General features: G+C 43.8%; 1 pseudogene; it reads left to right on the forward strand.

Moving 5' to 3' along the window:
* Window positions 1-3,166: 3,166 nt before the first annotated feature.
* Window positions 3,167-3,274, forward strand: LOC146786148 (U2 spliceosomal RNA; annotated as a pseudogene).
* The last annotated feature ends 20,245 nt before the right edge of the window (window positions 3,275-23,519 follow it).

Here is a 23,519-nt window from a genome sequence, read left to right on the forward strand (position 1 = left end):
GTAAGTATGTCGGGGAGGATTCCTGTCCCATATGCGGAAGGACATGTGGTAGGTCTTGTGTCTATAGAAGGCGAGTGATCTTCAACAGAGGACAGGATGGGGTAATTGAGGTTGGAAATGAGGAGGGTTTGTTTGGGATGGATGTGTTCTCCACTGGGAGTCAAGGGTGTGTTCATGGAGGGCACAGTGGTGGATGATCTTGCGTTAGGGCTGGCACTATTGTGGCCAAAGTGTACGTCAAGGGGCTGAGTTTGGGTAATGCCAATGTTGTGGTGGTAGGATTGGCGCTTTCCTGACTAAAGTGTATGTCTTGGGGAAGGCAATGGTGCAATGTGTTGCAGTTAAGTTCTGGAGGTGAATAGGTTCTTGGTTAAAAGTCCAGGGGAGAAGGGAGTGGGGTGGGGTGCAGGACCATCGTAATACAATAAGGCAAAAGGTTTTGAGAAGTGTTGGTCAAAGATGGTGAGCTGATGGTCTGTCGCTTGGATTAATATGTCCCCTATCCTGCAGATAGATGTGAAGATCTCCCCACTAAAGCTTTGGGGGAGGGCTGAAGTGGTGATCCTAGTTCCATAGGGGATTTTGATTGTTTTTGTAACTTGTAGGTGGAGAAGGAAGATGTTTCTCCATTTTGCAGGGTGTTTTGAGAAGAAAATGTAGTCAGTTTTCATGTTGCCATTGCTTGCGTTGGAGTAGGTATCAGCTATTAGTTTCTCCAGAAGTTGTTTGAGTAGGTTGTGGTTGAACAGTTTCATTGCATTATTTGAGAGATTGCTTGGATACTTTATGATTCCGGAGTTGGGCCATATCTCTCAAGTGTGGCGTCAAGGGGTATACGGTAGGAAAATGTAATTGTGACTGATCCATTTATTCTAGCTCTTACAGAAATGGGGTGGAGTACTGTGTATTTCTGTATATTATAGATAAGTGCAAGGTTAGGGGTCAGTGTCCTGAGACAAAGAGGGTCTGGGAAAGCGTCATTTGAGCAAGCCAAGGGTTTGTTATCCGTTTGGTAGATAGTGTCTGGGGAGTCCTCGTTTTTTTTTACGGAGTTTTATATAGCGCGAACTTGAACCAGTATCGGGGATCAGAGCGCTTTACATGGGACCAGTTGTGTTACTTGAGGACACATTATTTTTTGTTAGGCACGGGTAGATTAAGTGATTTGCCCAGCATTTTTTAAAAGGTCTGTTTATGTACAGGAAGGGACACATGGAAAAAGCAAAAATAATGCATTTCACCTCATTTCGCCAACTTAAGATCAGGCTTTTCCTGGTCTTAATTTTGGCGCTGCCTCCTATGTACACCAACCTTGTACATAGGGGGCAGCGTCAAATACAATGGGTCTCGCAGTGGATCGCCCACCACAACACCCACTGCACGCCCCTTTCACGCTAATCATAGCGTGAAAGGGTGCCTTAGGTACAAGGTAGCGCACACCCTATCGCCACCAGAACGTCACAAAAAGTGATGTTGTTGTGGCGATAGGGGCTTGTACATATGCCCTGTGGTCTCTAATCTTCGAACAGTCTACATTCATATTTTACGGAGTTTTATATAGCGCAAACTTGAACCAGTTTTGGGGATCAGAGGTCTTTACATGGGACCAGTTGTGTTACATGAGGACACATTATTTTTTGTTAGGCACGGGTAGATTAAGTGATTTGCCCAGAATCACAGGATGTTCAGCCTCATTGTCGAGACTCGAACCCATTTCTCCAGATTCGAGGTCGACCGCCCTAGCCGTTAGGCCAACTCCTCACCTCTGCATTTCCAACGTCCTGACCCGGTTGCATTAGTAGTAGTAGCTAGGTCTTTTGATGTTGCTAAAAGGTTAGAAGGTTTGGAGTTTGTACTATAAATAAGGTTGCTGGAGATAAGCTGGAAGACTCTTGGTGAACAGAGCAAGTCCTTTTTCCAAATAAATGTTGGTATACAATTTTGTTGTGCTTCTGGTGTCTTTCAGCCAATACAGTTGTTAAGGAATGTTGGGGGAGGGGGATATGTTCCCTGAAGGGGTGTTGCAAAAGCACTATCCATTACAATGCCTGGAACACTCTTTCATGATCCTTCTGAGTAATTTTTTACTTTTCAATGTTGCAATTGTCTAGAAAGTCCTAGGCTCTCTTTACATGCTGGCCTTCCTGAAAACTGGCAGTAGTCCTCTCTCCCTTTCCCTGCTTGGTAATGAGGGTCAAGTCCTAGCTCCTTTTCCATGCTTCCATATTGAAGCCCTTTCTCCCTTTTTATGTCGAGCGTGAGCCAGCGCTCAAGCACTGCTCTGCAAAGATCTGTGGTAGTTCAGTAGGGAGAGAAGCTTCGCCCACTCCCCCCACCCTTATTTTTCATTGGCTTGTGTGCTTGTCCTTTGTAAATGCTGGCTTCTGATTCATTAGGAGGCTTGTTTGTCCCTCCTTAGTGCAGCCATGTAGTCATTTGTATCCTCCCATGGCTACTGGCCCCTTTACTTGATTGTTACACGGGGCGTGTACTATTTCCTTTATTATGTTTTTCCATTCACACAGTTTTGTCTGTGCCTTCTCCTCTCCTCCCCCACCCCTCTCCACCCACTCGCCCGCCCGCCCTCCCGTTGTCTGTGCCTTCTCACCCTCCCACCCTCCCTCCCATTGTCCGTGATGTCAAATTGCCAACCATTTGCAATGCAATAGGTCTTGCGTAACTTGGAGACCTATTGCATTGCAAATGATTTGTTTTGTTCCGTATCCTGTTAACTCATAATGTAAACTATGACGCAGTTACATTTTTTTTTTGTTAACATCGTAAATGTTATATTATCAGAAAAGTCTTCACTGGTGGTCCGTTTGGAAAACGTGTCTGCTCGCCCCTCCCCAAATATGTATCTATTTTAAATTGGTAGTTCATTATGTAAAAACGTTTTTCACACTTCTGAAAGATTTCCCTAAAGGCTTTTGTAAGAGGGGAATGTTTCTGTTATTCATCATTTATATCTTTTTAAAACGATTGCGGTCCAACCTTCATTAGCGTGGAAATACAATGATAACCTCGTATGACCTTTTCACTGGAGCGCCTGTAATAAAACATGTAAGCCAAAAGACAGTGTATGCTCATACATAAGCATGCCCAGTAGCTGCCTGAGGGCCTTCTAACAAGTGAGGGATTGGTAAGATTGTAAATAGCCGTATCCATCGCTTCTCAGCCGTTTGGCTAGGATCAAGTGTCGTATCTGTTCTTATCAGTAAATAGTCGTATCCTGTTGGTACGTGTAAAAGAGTAGGTTTATTGACAAACTAAAAAAAGTAACATCAACAAAGAATCCCAATATACAGGTTTAATACATGTATTAGGATATCTGCGTAGCACTGTAAAACTCCAAACAGTAAACTGGATGAAAAGTTTCGACTCGCAGTTGAGACTAGGGGGCATATGCACTAGGAAGTGGCGGAGCATGTCGTTAGCCTCCTTAACTTAACAAAACACTCCGCCACTTCTGAAACGCAAGGCTGCACCATATTTACGAGAATGTGGTGCAGCCTTGCGTTTCCCCCCGCGATGGCGCTAAGTGCACCAGAGTGAAAGGGTGTCTGTGTGCAGGGGAGGATTGGTTATGTGTTGGAAGGTGTCCCTTCCTGCACATAAACAATCCTAAAATGCCATATTAGCATTTTTTAAAAGGTCTGTTTATGTACAGGAAGGGACACATGGAAAAAGCAAAAATAATGCATTTCTCCTCATTTCGCCAACTTAAGACCAGGCTTTTCCTGGTCTTAATTTTGTCGCTGCCTCCTATGTACACCAACCTTGTACATAGGGGGCAGCGTCAAATACAATGGGTCTCGCAGTGGATCGCCCACCACAACACCCACTGCACGCCCCTTCACACTAATCATAGAGTGAAAGGGTGCCTTATGTACAAGGTAGCGCAGCCCCTATCGCTACCACAACGTCACAAAAAGTGATGTTGTGGTGGCGATAGGGGCTTGTACATATGCCCCGTGGTCTCTAATCTTCGAACAGTCTACATTCATATTGAAATGTTGTTTTAGGAATGGTTTCAAAACTTACGACCTGAGTGAGTTAGTTTTGGCACATATATTATCAATGCTGGACATGATGCACGTGTATCCTCCATGTAACCTGACATTAAAACAAACTTTAAAGTGAGAGGCTTAGCGTAAGCAATTCTATTACACTCCTTCTGCCAATTATTTTGGAAACATGGCTTCTTTAGAGGATCGCTTTGAAAATATACAAATAACACCCTCCAGAAATGAAATCCTTCCCTGCGGGGACTAACTTTTGCCAATCTGAACCTCACCTCAAGTTTATTTACAGAAATCTGAAGTTATATTTCACACTGTAAGATAATTGACTTGTTGCTTCCCAAAAGCCTTAATATATGAATAGAAGATTATCCCCTACACGTTCAAGTAAGCTCTGTCAATCTTTGTACATTTAATGTGTAATAAATCACAGTACTTTGTTTTAATTATACCTTCTGAATATGTCCTATAAAACGAAAAGTTGGGCCTATCCTTAAAAAGAACAAGGGGCATATTATCAAGAAACACCGTTAAAATTATCGCCGCTTTAGCGTCAGAAAACTGCAGCTAAAGCGGCAATAATGGGCTTGATAATATGCCCTTGAGAATTCCCATAGAAGCCCATGTTCTGGTGTCAACATGGGCTTCTATTGGAATTCTCTGCGGCTTGACAATATGCCCCCAACACTTTTATTAGTATTGTTGGTTAAAGCTTAAAATTAAACTGCACCTCACCCCAACAAGGGTTGTTTAGGAATACAATATCCAGTAAAAATGCTAATACCTGCCTCCCCAGCCCTTCCTTTAGCTTTGGGGGCCAGGAATAATCTGAACTGTCCCATTTACAAGCGAGAGAGATGGTTAGTAGTTGTTTTGGCAGCGATGACAAGGGCGATGGGTGGTGCAAGCTGCAGTGGCCTCCTTGTCAGAGCCCTGGCACTTAACATTTTACAAATTAAGCACCCAGTGACGTAGATCTTTCTTCTGTATCCTACAGCACCTGTGGGCGCCATTTTGTAGTGTTCCAGGATATATTTTTTGATAATTCGAAGCCCGGTTGTTTTCAAACCACATATGCACCATTTGTGTTAAGGAAGCAATGGAGTTGGTGAAGCAGTTGAGCCTAGTGTCACTTTGGATAGGACAGTAGAGGATAGATAAGTAAGCCAGAAGTAATTTAAGTGCTTAGTAAACTCTTTATCAAATTAGTTGGTGCCTTTTTTCAGAATAAGATACTTCAGTGCACCATATCCTAGCTCTATTGCCTGCTACAGGGATCACTGTGTCTATAATATGTAATTTTGACAGAATGTGATGTACACTATTACTACACTTGTGTGAATGTATTAAATACCATAACTTGCTTGCTGGCAGCTTCCATTTCACCCTTTTTACCTGAGTTCACTATCCTTTAGTTTCCCCAAAAGCAGCATATTGATGTAAGTCCTTACTGTGAATGTTAATCTTCTCCCCCACATAGCTGGGTGAGGAATATTAAGAATGTTCCCAAGGAAAAACATCTCATTAGAGCAGATCATGGGGCAGATTTACAATAACTGGCGCATCCCTGCATATCAGCAGGGATGCGCCAGTTATTTTGCGTCACGGCAGACACCTCCTGCGCCACCATGGATGCGCCGCATTTACAATGCGGCGCTTCATGGGGCAATAATAGACAGATGCGTGACGCATCTGCTGCCGTAAAGGTGACGCATTGCTGGAATCGCGTCGCAAGCGCGACGCTGCTCCAGCAAGCGCGACGCTGCTCCAGCAAGGCTCGGGGTGCCCCTATGCCTAACTTGCTGCGTCAATCCTTACGCCTGCTTCAAGCAGGCGCAGGGTTTTGATGCAACGTTGCCGTAAAAGTGACTGAGTGAAATCTTGTAGATTTCACTCAGCTACTTTTAGAAGGTGTTCCTGCGCCGGAACGCCCACATGTGGCGCAGGACTTCACAACGTGACGCATCTCCCTAGATGCGTCACGTTGTAAATACCCCGCAGCATGGCGCTGGCTTTGCGCCACCGCTGCGTCACAGAAGTGACGCAACGGTGGCGCAAATGTGACGTACGGGGCTTGTAAATCTGGCCCCATGTATTTCCATCACAACAATCACTGTTATAACCCTTATAAAACACTGTTATTGTTGATGCCACAACTGTATATCTTATGATACACACTTTACAAGATGACAGCATTTTGTATTTGTTTTTAACACAATTACATATTTCCAAGACAAGACTGAAAGTCCATTTTTGTTTGCTTTATGACAATGGATCATTTAATTAGTCCATCATTTATTAAGTGTAATCTAGATGCAGTTTATAATGAAATTCGCAAGTTGAAAGATGATGAATTAACTGATTGTGAATGCACTTTTCTAAAAATTGTAGTACACGCCCGAAACACAATATGCACTTTATGAAGCTCGTTTTATTGAACTAGTTTGATAGATTGTGGTCATGTTTTATATGAACTTGATGGATATTGTCTATGTTTTCGTTTTTAATCAGCTCACAATACCTCAAATGATTCATAGGGTTTTTTATTGTTAACTATTTTTACTTGTCTTAACATGTTTTGCTATGTACGATTTTATCTTATTGTTTTTATGACTAATGGATTTGTGTACTCCCTTCTGTTATTATGCGACTTGTGCTTTTATAGATATACCAGTATCCGAATTAAGATTTTTGATTGATTGATTAAGTGTAATCACTATGGGATTAATTAACAGTAAAGCTTGCAAGCAGCCTTTATAGATACATGAATACTATTGAGGGCTGTCGATGATTACCACTGCCTAGAGATTTTTTTATGTGAAAAGTTGCAAATTAAAGATCCATCGTTATTGTCTGCACATAGACATCCTAAAAAAATCTTGCACAACTGGAAAATGCTTGTAAATGCTTTTCCCCCTCATTATTTTCCATAATTCTATGTTCAATTGCTGGTTCTTTGTTGCTGCCAGATTTGTACTGATGCAGTGGTCAGCTGCTTACATTATTTAACTATTCACTCGGACATTGGATTGGAAAGCAGTTTTTGTACTGTGTGGTAATTTATTTGAAGTTTTCTGTGTTTTCTTTAATAGAAACATAATTATGAGACATTGGAATTTTTAGTTTTCATTAATCTGCAAATGTAAACATTCATCAATATTTATACATTTGGTAATGTATCTATTTTGATCAGAAACATTTCCTGCCTAATGCCATTAATGTTGTGCCTTTTGGGATGATTAACTATCTCCTATTCATTGGTAATCTGGATTAAATTTAATGAATCCACAAAGACTACATTAGCATTTGTAAAATGAAAGTCTTTGGCAAAATGTTGTCCTTATTGGTATTGGGATCAAGGGATGTGTCCCCTCAACTATTTAGAGATACGCGTAAATGGGAGAATAGTCATTGAAAAGCATAGAACATATGATACATTGTTCTTATTTTAAGCTAGTGTGTATTTGCACTTAATTTGTACTCACTGTACTCATTTTTCATAACGCTACAGTGTAAAGATAATTCTGCGGCATATATTCATCATTTGTCTGTCTGGCATGTGACAAGTCTTGATCGTGTTGCTGGGTGATGCTTGAAGACAAATAATTGTTCTCTTTAGCTTGAAGGTGTCTGCGTATGGTTGGGCAAACTTTCCCCATCTATCTTGCCCTCCCCAAATTGTCACGTATCATTATTTTCAACTGTAAACATCCTTTATTGGTAAAGACTCAAAGCACTCTCCACTCAGTTCAGTGCCCCGCCCTCTTTCAAACATTGGCATGCTCTGAATCTTTCAGCTTATGAAAAGGATATAGCTTATATTTATGGCGCCCACTGAAGGGGCACCTAGAGCAGCGTTTGACGCTTTTAAAAGATAAGTGATGCATTTTAAGTAAGTGGCTGGCAATTCTTTTTATTTTAGCACCTTCTTCATCTTGTTTCTGTTGCATGTGAATAGAATTCATTATCTGAAGTCCAGTCTCTTGAAGTACAGATTTTCTGGTGATAAGATGAGCCTTTTCAGGTGTTTGTATTTCAGAAATTGTTCCAGTTCCAGGGTCAAGGGGCAGGGCCCCTGGAATTATGTGGCAGGAGAGGGCCAAATTATGCAGCAGCGTTGAGCAAATTGTACAGCAAGACAAGGCAAATTATGCGGCATAAGACGCCACATTTTGTAATAGTATTACTTCTTTCATCATTTTTAGATCGAGCATTCGAGGCCTCTTGTATATACTTTAGTATATACTTATATGTGTATGTACTTCGTGGGCTCTGGAGAGCAGCCCTAGGACTTGTCTGCTTCCGCTTAGGGACTTTTTGTTTCTGTTTAACTGCCTCTATTTAACTGTCTTGATAGAAAACGACCAGCAGAGGTCAGTAAAATACCAGAATTTCTTTCTGTTTGTTCAACTGCCTCTGTTTATCTCTCTTGATAGAAAACAACCAGTAGAGGTCAGTAAAATACCAGAATTTCTTTCTGCTGAGGGACTTTCTTTTTTTAATTTTTCTGGCAACTGCCTCTATTTAACTTTCTTGATCGAAAAAAGACCAGTAGAGGTCAGTAAAATACCTGAATCACTTTAGCATTCTCTAGATTCCAGTCCATAGAAATTGTCTTCCATGAGCACCCGTGGACAATAATATTTTTTTCAAATCTTGTATTCTTAGTGATATGACCACCGAAGGCCCTGCTTTTATATTTAAAACAGAGCTTTGGACTATACCATTTCCAGCTGAAAGGCAATATTTCTCTCCATGTGTTCCCATACCTGGCATGTCACGCAGTTTGGTGCTTCCTTTCCCTCCATGTTAAAGAACAGTAGATGTTTCAGCACCCAGGCTAATGTGCTGCATAGCTAAATACATATAAGGTCCCAAAGGCGAGACCAATTGCATTGCAAATACTTGTTCTGAGTTGGTAGTGAGAAGTCCTCTCTCTCTATCTGTGCTTCCCTAGTTGAAACATGGGCCAGCAATGATGGTGATATCAGTACTGCAGTGGGGGAGGGGAAGCTGGGGAGAGTTTGCAGCTTTCAATTCAGAAGGACCACCACTTGATAAATATGGGCAGGTATCAGGAGTTAAGATAAATAACCCTAGGTCTGAAGTCCTCACCATTAAACCAAGCCTTGGGGAATGCAGGCTGTCAAGTCTTAGGTCGTGTTAGACCTACCCTTAGTGCCATAGACCCTATCCAGGGTGGGGTAGTTGCATCGACGGTAATGGTGGTGATGGTGAGAGCACAGAGCGGGGTGCAAGAAGCCTGGGGGAGGGTATTTTCCCTGTCGGAGATCTCGACTGAATGGAGCTCCAGGGGACACTCCTATGCATTGGCCATCATGCAGCTTATATACGGTAGTGCTCTAGAATATGTGATCAGCTTGTGGCGGGGCGATGCTATAGCTCTCCAGGCAATGCTAAGGGGTCATTTGCTTGCCGCTCATTACATGTGCAATGTGTCACATGCCATGTGGCTAGTTCCTCTAAACCAGGAGATCATTTTAGAATCCTAATGTTTCAAAATTCAATGATGGCCCAATATGTTCGCTTTAAATGTGGGAGCTATGCTGGAACTTTGAAACTACAATAGACTATTTACAATACCTCCTCAAACCAGACACCAGCTTCTATCTTTATTTTCGTTCTTGCAAGCATATGCCCGCCTTGTTTAGACTGCAAAATATTTTCTTTTTTTCTGCTTGCATTCCTTTCATTTATTTAGCAAAGGTTGTTGAGATTATGTGTGTTTTGTTGTGATTCTGTCAGAGGGTAATTCTAAAAATGAGCCATGGCTGAATTAATGGATGCATGGGTGCAAATGCGAGAGACAGAGTGCACGCATGATGACAGATTGAGCACCTACACCCATCACTGACAAAAAGGCACTTTCATTGTTAAGCAAGACATACTGGCATTGCCAATGTTTGTTCTGTTTGCAGATGGGAGTGACATTCCCAACATTTCAAGTGTACAGTTAATGCTCATTCTTGGTACTCTTCCGCTTCTTGTTCTCATTTTGCCTCTGTCCTTTTGGTATCCCCTTTCCACCTCTTCAGCCACTCTCCCTTCCCACATTGCTAGACAGGCTATCCAGCGGACACAGGAGGACCTCTCTTGGGTTACTTTTAGGGCCGGCCTGGGAGCGCTATAATCCATCACTCCTTACTGGCTCCTTCATGCGTGCACAGAAGAGCGTGTGCGCTGCGAAGTACAGAGGGCACACCATGGCATCTCCTGCACGTCAGAAGACAGCCCAAGTATGCCACGGCGGCCAATTGAGTCAGAAATAGTGACGGCTCCTTCGCTTAGGCGTAGGAGCATCACCCCACTGCTTTTTAGCAGAGTAAATAAAGGAAAAATAAAATTATAATAACTTGAAGCTGAGGCAGCTTTGGGGGCGGGGCTGCTCAGCTGACAGAGGAGTGGTGCACATGAATGTTTGGCCAGCCGTCATGGGCCGGCCAAACAGTCATGCGCAGTTTGCATGTTCTTCATCCAGGCTGCATTACAGCCTGGGTGGAGAACTTGCCCAGGGTCACAGTCCCTGTCTGAGTGCTGAACCACTGCGCTCAGACTAATCAAAACACTGCATTGCTTATGAGATCCTGGGTGCTTCCTATTCCGGCCGGAGCAGAGGGACGAGGGTGAGACGCAGCGAGGAGATAAGTATAACTTTGCTTTTATTTACCTCTGAATATCACTTTATTCATCAATCAGGAGAATGGTGCAGACAGTAGGTGGGACAGGACGTGTAGAAAGGATAGTTTACTTTGTGTGTTGTCCCTTGTGACCAGTCGCGGCCGGCATGACTCGCGGTTGGGTGGGGCGTTTGGGGTGGGGCGTTTGGGGTGGGGGGTCATGTGGGTTCACAGGGGGAGGCAGGATGGGTTTAATTTAAAAAAAAAAAAAAACTTACCTTTCCGGGTCCAGCACCGCCTCAGGTCCTGGCTGGGTTCTGCATTTTCCTGCTGCTTTCCTCAACAGGAATCAGCCACAGGCAGCCTAGCCTCCCTTCCCTCCCCTAAGCCAATCACAACGCTGCAATGGCAGCTTGCAGCCTACATAGAGGAAAGGCAGAGTGCACACAACTGACCAAACAGTCAGGGTCCCCAGCATTGGGCAAGCCACACCTCCCAGAAACCCGCAAACCCGTCCGCCCGCATCCAAACAGGCATACCCTTCTGCTTTCTCGCAGTGCAAGAAGCAGAAACATAAAAATGTTATTTAAAATACCATTTTATGTTTCTGCTTCTCGCATTGCGAGAAAGCAGAGGGGTGGCTCTCCTCTGCCCTAATGGAGGAGCCACCCCCGCTTGTGACTCCTGAGCTCAAGCACACAGTGATCCTTTAGCAACTGACCAGTCGTCTTGCTGGCTCACTGCACGCCGTTACATTCACCTACAGGCACGTATTTGGTTTGTTATTTGGATCTTATTTTGGTAAATCCAAAGACAGATTTATAGCCACGCCACTAAGATCACATCTCACACACACAACACCAAAGTTCGGGAGACACCCAGGGATATCTTAAGGATTTTGGGGGCCCTGGGCCAAAAAACACATTTTGGGGGCCCCTGTTCGGAACAGCTTTGATTTTATGATCCTGTTTCAGCTCTTTATTTTAGGCCTTGTTTGTCCAGGTCACTGACAGTGCTCAGGCACAATCTTCCAAATTCTAAATGTGTTTACATCTAATATTCAGGGCTAGTGGTGTGTTTTCAATATTATAACATATCAGCAGCTCACTAATATTACTACAAATAATCTCTGTGGCACCCTCCCAATTCTCCTATGTGACGTCCTGTTTTGATCTAAAAGAAACTTCTTATGGATGTTGCATAAAATATAAACACAGCATTTCTCTGTAAAAATGCCTGTAATAGACTCTCACACATCACCCACAATAAAAGTTAATTAAAGGAAAACAGTATTTTAAAAATCTGTTTAAGAATTATTTAAGATCATGGGGCAAGACACTGCAGAACAGAGCTGGCTCTATCAGGGGACCCCTGAAGGACTGGGGCCCTGGGCCAGAGACCACTTTGCCCTTCCTTTAAAGCAACTCTGGAGATGCCTCCTTTCTGCAGGACGAGTTTCTTGTCTTCTCTACTCCTCTTCGGGCAGAGAAACACCTAAGAAGAAGCGGGCCAGGAGAAGGCCAACCCTGCAAGATTTCCGCCCGACTTTAAATAAACAGTAATCTTAGGCACTGAACAGAATATGTTGTGAGCAAATCAAGAGGCACCGCCAAACATTCTACACAGTTTCTCTGTATCATCAAAGGATAAATGAAACATTCCCACCCATAGAACAAAATAAAAGATGACTAATGATTATGGCACAGAAACAAGGAAACTGCAATGAACTCAAATGTGCCAATTACTGTGATTGTGCAAGAAAGTAAACATGTAATTATGACCTATTTTTCCACATTAGTGTGTACAAGTTGATTGTGTGTTTAAATGCAGTATTGTCGTTGCGTAAACCATCAGTGTATTTATGGGAACTGGCCACTCACAAGTATTGATTGAACTTGGACAGAGCAGTCTTGTCCTGGACACAGCTTGGGGCAGATCAGAAATATCAGCTGAGAAAAGGAGGAGCGCTGAAATGCATGCTTCCTACAAACCATTCTCTGTCACTGTTTTGTCAGGTAACTCTCGGCCTCCTCCCAACAGCACATTCAACCTTGCACCCGAGTTGAGTTCACTTAGCACAGATAACAAACCAACAGGAAGGCCTCACTTTTTCAAAATTTCGATGATGTCCTCTGTCAGTTGCAGGAGTATAATATATTAGTGCAAGAGAAGCTGATTGGCGTTCTTTTGGAAATGTATTTGCTATTAAATCTGTTAGACCTGACAGCCCTGGGGGTGGGCCTGCCCCTAACGTTTTGCCTGGTTCCGTCACTTTTCTGACCTCAGTTTTGCTGTATTAGGACTCTGAGCACTTTACCACAGCTAACCAGTTCTAAAGTGCCTGTGCTCTCCCCTAAACATGGCAATATTGGTTCATCCCCAATCAGGGCTGGACTGGCTGTAGCGGGCACCGGGAATATCCCCAGTGGGCTGCAAGGTTTGGGGCCGGTTTTGGGCCCCTGGGGGGCGGTGTTGTTACAGGGCCGTTTTTGCAGCATAGCTGCAATATCAACCGTTGTAACGAAATCGGCTGAAACTGGCCGTGGCAAACAGCTTGTCCGCACCCTCAACCCCCGTGGGGCCGGCCGAGCACTTTGCCAGGGTCTGTTTTAGTTCCCAGTCCGGCCCTGTTCCCAATTGGCATATTACAGACGGAAATGTTAAAACAATAAATACCATAAAACCGGGAGCCCTACTTATAAGTCACTTGTAAAGAGGTACTACACATACCCAAGAGGAAACAGCCATTACCAGGCATTCACTTTATCACTTATCCCTAACAACCAATACGTTATTACCATGCATGTCTTTACTTCACAAAATATTACCACAGATATACCTTCGCTAGATATACCTTTACAACGCGTATTTAAGTATTTTGCAGGTAAGTATATATTAGGGTAAGGTTGTTTTTAGGATTTTAGGTGGGTATGGGTATTTGGGTGGCACGGGTATTTTTAGGGTTTTTTGGTGGGTAAGGGTATTTGTGTGACAGGGATGTTTTTAGGGTTTACAGTGGGTAAGGGTATTTGAGAGGCAAGGACATTTTTAGAGTTCAGGGTGGGTAGGGGTATTTGAGTGGCAAGGGTGTTTTTAGCGATTAGGGTGGGAAAGGGTATTTGTGTGGCATGGATATTTTTATGGTTTAAGGTGGATAGGGCTTAGGAGATAGGGGTTGATAAGCTAACACACACACATATATATATACACACACACATATATAGGTATTTCTATATTCACTGAAAAAACCATAGGTTTCAGGGGCGTTCTAGTTAGCTGGACTATTCACTCGTACAAAACCATTGAAATTCCCCCGTTATAGTTAGTTCAGCTAACTATAACTCGCGCGCCCGCAATGCACTGCTGATGACGTCACATATTACATCACTCATGACATGGTCAGTGACATCACTCATGACATCACTGATGACATCTCAAATGCAAAGTGAGAGACTGATACAGATATTTACATATTTAAACATTACTCACTAAGCCATGTATTCACTAAGATACACTTAATCAGTCAGTTATACAATCAATTTTTCAAAAACAAATCATCCATTTAGACACTTATATACCCATTTATTCTTCCATCGACCTTGAGATATACATATATAAACACACAAGATCATGGACGGAATGTTGCACATTGGCAAAACATTCACCCCCAGTAACAGATCTGGGTTTAATCCATCGTTATTTTGCTCACCACGCCACCCCATTTCAGACATGGCCATATGCAAATCAGTCTTGACCCTGTACCTCATGGGAACAGTCCAGCCTGAACTGCCAAGCCATGTCTTCCCTGGACCGGAATCAAGCATCCTAGGACCGGTTTCGGGGTCTCACCCCTCTTCAGCCAGGATAGCTTGACTCCAGTGGCGTAGTTGCACGGGACCCACATCTGGGCATACCCTTCCCACATAGGGCGAACAGCAAAACACACAAGATTATGGACGCAATGTTGCAAATTGGCAAAACATTCACCCCCAGTAACAGATCTGGATTTAATCCATCGTTATTTTGCTCACCACGCCACCCCAGTTCAGACATGGCCATATGCAAATCAGTTTGGCTTGGTCCAAACTGGAATGGCATGGTGAGCAAAAAAACTATGGATTTAGGCCCAGATCTCTGTACTGGGGTGAATTTATGACATTGTTCAGCATTCTGTCCATCAATTGTTCTTTTTGCATTTGTCACCCCGAGTGGGACGGGTATGCTCAGACGTGAGTCCCGTGCTCTCCATGCCACTGGAATCAAGCTATCCTGGCTGAAGAGGGGTGAAACCCCGAAACCGGTCCTAGGACGCTTGTTTCCAGTCCAGGGAGGACCTGGCCTGGCAGTTCGGGCTGGACTGTTCCCATTGGGCACAGGATCAAGACTGATTTGCATATGGCTGGGTCCAAACTGGAATGGCATGGTGAGCAAAAAAACGATGGATTTAGGCCCAGATCTCTGTACTGGGGTGAATGTATGACATTGTTCTGCATTCTGTCCATCAATAGTTCTTTTTGGATATACATATATAAAACATATTTAATTTTCAGAAAAACACACATTCACTGGATGATGTCATCAGTGATGTCATCAGTGATGTCATTTGAGATGTCATCAGTGATGTCACTGACCATGTCATGAGTGATGTAATATGTGATGTCATCAGCAGTGCAGTACGGGCGCGCGAGTTATAGTTAGCTGAACTAACTATAACAGGGGAATTTCAATGGTTTTGTACGAGTGAAAAGTCCAGCTAACTATAACGCCCCTGAAACCTATGTTTTTTTCAGTGAATTTCTAAGGCTTTTTAAATGTTAATTCCTAACTATAACAGGCAGGGAAACCAATGTTTTTTTCAGTGAATATATATATATATATATATTCGCTGAAAAAAACATAGGTTTCAGGGCGCGTTATAGTTAGCTGGACTTTTCACTCATACAAAACCATTGAAATTCCCCCGTTATAGGTAGTTCAGCTAACTATCACTCGCGCGTCCGCAATGCACTGCTGATGACGTCACGTATTACATCACTCATGACATGGTCAGTGACATCACTCATGACATCACTGATGACATCACTGATGACATCATCCAGTGAATGTGTGTTTTTCTGAAAGTTACATATGTTTTATATATGTATATCTCAAGGTCGATGAAAGAATAAATGGGTATATAAGTGTCTAAATGGATGATTTGTTTTTGAAAAATTGATTGTATAACTGACTGATTAAGTGTATCTTAGTGAATACATGGCTTAGTGAGTAATGTTTAAATATGTAAATATCTGTATCAGTCTCTCACTTTGTGTATAAGTGGCTGCATGGGTTGGTGAGTAGCTACATGAGTGTCTATATAGGTTGTTAGTGGTTTTTTGAGTATCAGTATGAGTGTCTGAGTGTCTGTATGGTTCGGTGGGGGGTATTACGTAGTGCATAGGTGCATGAATGAGTGACTCACTGTTTGTATGTGTTGAAGACCGCATGTGTGCAGGACTGTATGGGTGGATGAGTGTGTGCATGGGTGTGTTAGTGAGTGAATGACTGTCTCAATAGTGTCTTTATGAGTAACTACATATGTTTTAAACTAGTATATGTGACTATTGGTGTATATAAGTGAGTATATGTGAGAGTGAGTGATTGAAAGAGTTCCTGTATGAATAAGTATGTGTTTCTATAAGTGATTGTTTAATAGACTAAGTATGTGTAAGTTTCTGTAGAAGTAAGTGTGGTGGTGTGTGTATAACTGTATATGCAAGTAAATGGATGTTTGATTCTTTATTAGCATGAGTGACTATGTGTGTGAGTAACTCTATGGATGAGTGGCGATGTGTAACAGGATGTAGAGGTGTATGAGTACATATGATGAGTGAGTACATGTATGAGTGACTGTATAGGACTGTTGGTGAATGAGTGGATGTGTATGTGGATCTTAGAATTACTGAATAGGTTGTTGTAACTGATATTGGTATGTCCATTGTTTTGAAAATTTTAGTTTCTGTTTTTGAATGTGTGTATCAAAGGTTATATTAGGGGGAGAGGAGGTCTGCCACTTTATCACATGGATGATGTCATCAGTGATGTCATTTGAGATGTCATCAGTGATGTCATGAGTGATGTCACTGACCATGTCATGAGTGATGTAATATGTGACGTCATCAGCAGTGCATTGCGGGCGCGGGAGTTATAGTTAGCTGAACTAACTATAACGGGGGAATTTCAATGGTTTTGTACGAGTGAAAAGTCCAGCTAACTATAACGCGCCCTAAAACCTATGTTTTTTTCTGTGAATTTCTAAGGTTTTTTAAATGCTAATTCCTAACTATAACGTGCCTGAAACCTTTGGTTTCTTCAGTGAATTTCAAAAGTTTTGTAAATGCTATTTTCTAACTATGCCTACAGAGATAGGACATGTGAAGAAAGAGGAAAAAACGCACAGAAAGAAAAAAAAGAAATGCAGAAAGAAGCAACAGAAGTCCTCAAAGACGAAGAAAAGTGCAGGAAGAAGGATAACGTGCAGAAAGAACAAACAGAAGAGCAGATAGATGCCTTGTTGCAAAATCATCCTGTACCCTCAACTTTTTCAGCCGGATACTGGTGGTAACTGAGTCTGACTAACCAGTACTAGAGCCAGTGCTATGTTAAAAGACACTCAGAATACAGTGAAAACACCTACATACACTAGGGAACACTATGCATTGGGGTCCCCCTGTGATCAGCATGACCTCCTCTGTAAGCCCCTAGTATTTAATAGGGCAGGGGATTAAAACTACCTCTTAAAACGCGCCACAGTGCGTGTTTGCACATGTCACCTCAGGCCCCGTCCCCTCACTTCCCCACTGTGTAAACACGCCCTGTGGCCGTTTTAAGTTGGGAGACTAAGTCCCCTTGAATCCTGAGGGTCCCTAGGGTCCAACTAGACCACTAGGTACCTCCAGTAAGCGCCACAGAGCTGCGTTGCAGAGAGATGTAAAAAGGGGCATGGCCTAGACCACCTCTCTGCAACGCAGCACAGTGGCACTTACTGGAAGCACCTGGTGGGCTAGTTGGGCCCCAGGGTCCCTCAGGATTGAAGGGGAATTATTTCCCCAACTTAAAACGCGCCACAGGGCTTGTTTGCACACATTAACTCAGGCCCCGTCCCCTCCCTTCACCACTGTGTAAACACGCCCTGTGGCCATTTTTAGTTGGGAGATTAAGTTCATTTGATTCCTGAGGGTCCCTAGGGTCCAACTAGCCCACTAGGTACCTCCAGTAAGCGCCACAGAGCTGCATTGCAGAGAGGTGTAAAAAGTGGCACGGCCTGGACCACCTCTCTGCAACGCAGCTCAGTGGCGCTTACTGGAAGCACCTGGTGGGCTAGTTAGCCCCCAGGGGCCCTCAGTATTGAAGGGGAATTATTTCCCCAACTTAAAACACGCCATAGGGCGTGTTTGCATACGTCACCTCAGGCCCGTCCCCTCCCTTCCCCACTGTGTAAACACGCCCTGTGGCCGTTTTTTAAGTTGGGAGATTAAGTCCCCTTGAATCCTGAGGATCCCTAGGGGCAAAATAACCCACTAGGTATGTCCAGTAAGCACCATTGCAGAGAGGTGTAAAAAGGGGCACGGCCTGCACCACCTCTCTGCGACGCATAGCAGTGGTGCTTACTGGAAGCACCTGGTGGGCTAGTTGGCCCCCAGGGTCCCTCAGGATTGAAAGGGAATTATTTTCCCAACTTAAAACGCGCCACAGGGCGTGTTTGCACACGTCACCTCAGGCCCCGTCCCCTCCCTTTACTACTGTGTAAACGCGCCCTGTGGCTGTTCTAAGATGAGAGATTAAGTCCCCTTGAATCCTAAGGGTCCCTAGGGTCAAACTAGCCCACTTGGTACCTCCAATAAGCGCCACAGAGCTGCGTTGCATAGAGGTGTAAAAAGGGGCGTGGCCTCAGAACACCTGTCTGCAACGCAGCTCCCTGGCGCATACTGGAGATACCTGTTGGGATGGTTGGCCCTCAGGGACCCTCAGTATTGAAGGGGAATTAATTCCCCAACTTACAACTGGCCAGGGGGCGCGTTTGCAGAGTGCTGAAAGGAGGGGGCGTGGTCTCCGGCGCGATGCCGGTCTTTTCTTTATTTTACTTTTTTTAAGGAGGGCTGTGTGGACCCCCTTCTTTTTCTAATTTACTGGCCCGGGGACCCCATCCCCTGGGGCCGGCCTTTGTTTTTTATTATTTTAAAAATATATATATTTATAGAAACACCTAGGACATGCTGGACAAACCGTACGTACCTATCACCATGACGATTTGCGTGATATTCATTAAAAGGCGACTAAGCATAGAATGAATCCACATGGAATGTATTTACACCACTAGTGAAGCTCTGACGTGTCTGACGCCCTACCGTGCCTAATCCCGGCGCCCCCGCCGGTGGGTACTCTCCAAGTAGACACCCTTGTCGTTTATTTATACAAACATGGGTAGCTATTGATGGGCACATTTAATATACACGCACACCAAGCCATTCAAAGGGGATTCGACAAACATTCGACCAAACTATGCAAGAAACCCCCCTCACGGTTAATAAAATACACATCCACCGCCGGATGTGTAATACTTTTTATTTTACTCTCTGGAAAGGAAACAAACCTCACTTGAGAGTCACAGCGTGCTCCTGGCTGAGCCCAATGCTATGTTACACCCACCAGTGCCCGCCGAGTGCCTCACACCTCTGTGTTGTATTCCACCAGCTAGTGCGTATGCTATGACACTCTCTAGCCCATGTGCACTGTAACACCACCCCGTGAATATGTCATGCCACACTTGCCTTCACACGGGTTATATTGCCCCATCAAACGTGCCTTCCTCGATGCCTATGTTATAATACACAGCACTATGCCATACATATTACAATCTGGGATCCATATCTTTGTCACAGTGCATATGCAACGTTACACTCCCCAGCACATATTTTATATTACAACTTTAGGGACTAGTTAGGTTACACAACACTGCCCTGTGCATATTACACTCCAAGGCGCATATCGCATAGCACGCGCTAGTGCCTGTGCTATCTTGCGCTCTCCAGTGAATCTGTCATTGCGCACAATGTATTGCATATTATATTTCACGCCCCGGTTCATCTTATATCACACTTTTTGGTGCATAGTTTATACCATACACTATATCTAGTTTTCATTTTCAATCGTGCTCTCAGGACTATGTTCTATATAACACTGCGTCCACCTACCCTTTTCACGGGCATTACATTTTGCGATGGGGGGTGGAGGGTCAGGGGGTGTTTCTGCCAAGTGAGCCCGGAGTCACAGTCACAAACGTCCTCTTCTTCCTGTATAAAAGTGAGATTATGCTGCATACTTGTTCATATTTTAAGTAGTTCGCACAGACACACATTTTAAAAACAATAAAGTTCCTAATACCCACCTTCTCTGAACAGTTAGCTTGCTGCCCCATCCACCTCCTCCCTATCCTCTGTTGTCTGAATCCATGGACTAGCCTCCTCCCTCCTGCCATGCATGGTCTGATATGCTGCCACTGCCCTCCATTTAGCATGATGTACCAGTCCACTCCTCCTGCCCTCCATTGCCCAATTCTATGGCCTATCATTGACCTCCTGCTTAGCCTCTGTGCTTAGCTTGCTGCCCCTATTCTCCTTCCCCCTGCCCTCCGATGTCTTTGTGCATGCCCCTGCTCCATCCTTTTTGCCCACCATGTTCCATGGACCTGCCACTCCTATCTACTCTGAGTGTTTTGTTGAGCTGCCACTCCCCTCCCACCTGCCTAGCATTGTCAGATGACTGTAACCTGTCCCTGTCACTTCCACCCTGCCTGTCCACATGCCATGCCCCTATCCCCTTCCTCCTGTCCTCCATGGTCCATTTTACTGCCACACCCTTCTGCCCTCCCTGGTCTGTCGTGCTGCAACTGCTCCTCCAGCCTTCCCCGCGCGGTCTGTTGCGAGGCCCCTTCCCCTGAACTCTCTTGTCTGTGCCCAGGTCCTGACCCTCCCTTCTATCCTCCATGGTCCTTTGTGCATGCCCCTGCACCCTCCTTTTTGCCCATCATAGCCATTGTGCTGCCACTAACCCGCCCGCTTGCCATGCATGGTCTTCTGTGCTAACATGGCCCCTCCCACCTTCCCTGTGTGGTCAGCTAGCTGCCCCTGACCCCCTCCCACCTTTCCTCCATGGTGTGTGTGTATGCCATCATAGTCTCATTGTTGCTCTCCATGGTGTGTCTTGTTTCTAGTGCCCATCCTGCCTGACCTCCATGGTCATCTTGCTGCTCCTGCCCTGCCCCCTTGCCCCCAGCCCTCTGTTTCAATGTGCAGACCCCTATTCCCTCCCTCCTGGCTTGTCTGTTCCATTGTAATGCCTCTGATCCATCCCTCCTGCCCTTTATGGTCTGTTATGCTGCAGCTTTCTCTCCTTTCTGTCCATTATAGTCAGCTAGCTACCATTGCCTCTTTCCCCTCTGTTCTCTGCTGTCCATGTCCATGGTCCTGTCCCCTCCCTATTGCTTTCTATGGATTGTTGTGCTGCACTCCCGTCCCACATGCACTGTGTGGTGTATTGTGCTGCTGCAAACCCTGATGCCTGCCCTGTAGGGTCAGTTTGGTGCACCTCTCCATGTCCCTCCTGTCCTCTGTTATCCGAGTCCATGTCAATACCCCAATTCCTCCTGCCTACCATGATCCAATGTACCATACTTGCGAACATTTTGAACTTGGTAAGAGGGAGATTTTGAAAAAACTGGGGTATTGATTTTCCCCTTTGAGTTACATTGAAAAAGAAGAGATTGTAGACAGGAGACAGATCAAATAAAGCCCATTTGAGCTTAAAAACATTGGACGTTTCCTGGCTGAAACGGGTCTGTTGGCATGTATGGTTGTACTACCACTGCCTCTTCCTTCTGCCCACAATGGTCTATTATATTGCCACAGCCTCTCTTGCCAGTCTGTATTGTTGGTTTGTTGCCCCTGCCCCCCTTTCCACTGCCCTCCATAGTCTGTTGTGCTGCCACTGCCCTTCCTGCCTGCCCAGTGTTGTCAAATTGTTGACTCTGCACTCTCCTACCTGCCTTCAATTTTCAGAGTCCGTGCCCCTGGCCTCTGCCTCTCAACAGTATCCCAATGAACAACAAGATTGCTAACATTCTATATTTATTACAAAAGTGTGGAACGCCTGACGTCATCTTGATGTAATCAAAACTGTAATACCTAGAGTATTTCCTTTACAAATTACATATATGAGAGGGTCTTATTTGCATCACAATTATGGTTAGTGCTCTAAAAAACTAAAATGAGGACATATTTTCTGAGTTTTCAAATAGCGACAAAGAACTTTTAAATTATTTGTAATCTTTATGTTTTTTAATCCAGTTGACCACTTGATTAAATGTTGCACCTAGGGGAGAGGATGTGGTGTTACTTCCAGAGCTGCAGACTTTGCAACTGGGGAACCAGGTTGGAGTTTCTGCTTCAGCTCAACTTTCTGTGATTCTGGTCAAATCACTTAATCTCCCCATGTCTACAACCAAAATGAATTTGATCTTGTGTGATGTAACCAATGCTCGTGTAAAGCACTCCAATATCTGACATGTCTGCACTATAACTGCAAATACACAAAAAATAAGTGTTTTGCACACTTCTGTCATTGGGCTACATGTGGGCTACATCTGGGTGAGATTTGTGCTGCATTTGGGCACTTTTGTCTCTGGTGGCCATCTTGGGAGATTTATTTGTTATGAAGTTTCCTAATTTCCTAATTTACTACAGTCTCCTCAGTAGGAAATGCTTTCAGTTTTTTACTTTGATTCCATCAAGAAGGTATTCAGATATGTCACACATTTGCCATAAATTCTGAATGTTAGCACTCTAGTTGCTCATTAGATCACTGTAGTAAAGCTACTGCTCACCACGGAAGTCTGCTGCTGGTATTAAAAGTGCATGTTTCAGTCTGCATATCAGAATTTTTTTATGAAATAGAAGAGGATTTGAGAAGTCACTCAAAATGTGCCCTAATTTTTCTTTCTTCAGCACTAATCATAATTTCTATGGCAAAATGAACCCCCTCATTGTGTTCCTTTTTAAATTAAATGTTTTAAGTGTTACCACTTTATTCCAATCAAGATGGCTTCAGGTGTGCCATACTTTTGTCATAAGTAAGACTGTTAGCGCTCTAGTTGTTCGTTAGAACACTCTGGGAGAATCTGTCCTTGGGCTATACTTGGGCTACAGCTGGGTGATATTTGGGCTACATTTGGGCTCTTTTGTCTCTGGTGGCCATTTTGGGAGACTTATTTGTTATGATGTTTCCTAATTTCCTCATTTACTACAGTCTCCTCAGTAGGTAACACTTTCAGTTTTTTACTTTGATTCCATCAAGAAGTCATTCAGCTGTGTCACACATTTGCCATAAATTCAGAATGTTAGCACTCTAGTTGCTTATTAGATCACTGTAGTAGAGCTACTGCTCACCAGGGAAGTCTGCTGCTGGTATTGAAAGTAAATGTTTCAGTCTGCATGTCAGAATTTTTTAATGAAATAGAAGAGGATTTGAGAAGTCACTCAAAATGTGCCCTAATTTTTCTTTCTGCAGCACTAATCATACTTTCTATGGCAAAATGAACCCCCTCATTTTGTTCCTTTTTAAATTAAATGTTTTAAGAGTTACCTCTTTATTCCAACCAAGATGGCTTCAGGTGTGCCATACGTTTGTCATAAGTAGGACTGTTAGCGCTCTAGTTGTTCTTTAGAACACTCTGGGAAGCTGCAGTAGAACACAAAGGAATCAACTGACAGTCTCTGCCCTTGTCGGATGTACATGTTTTACTGAGAATGTCAGACTTCATTCT

The sequence above is a fragment of the Triturus cristatus genome, chromosome 11 (assembly GCF_964204655.1).
Source record: "Triturus cristatus chromosome 11, aTriCri1.1, whole genome shotgun sequence".
Taxonomy (NCBI): Eukaryota; Metazoa; Chordata; class Amphibia; order Caudata; family Salamandridae; genus Triturus; species Triturus cristatus.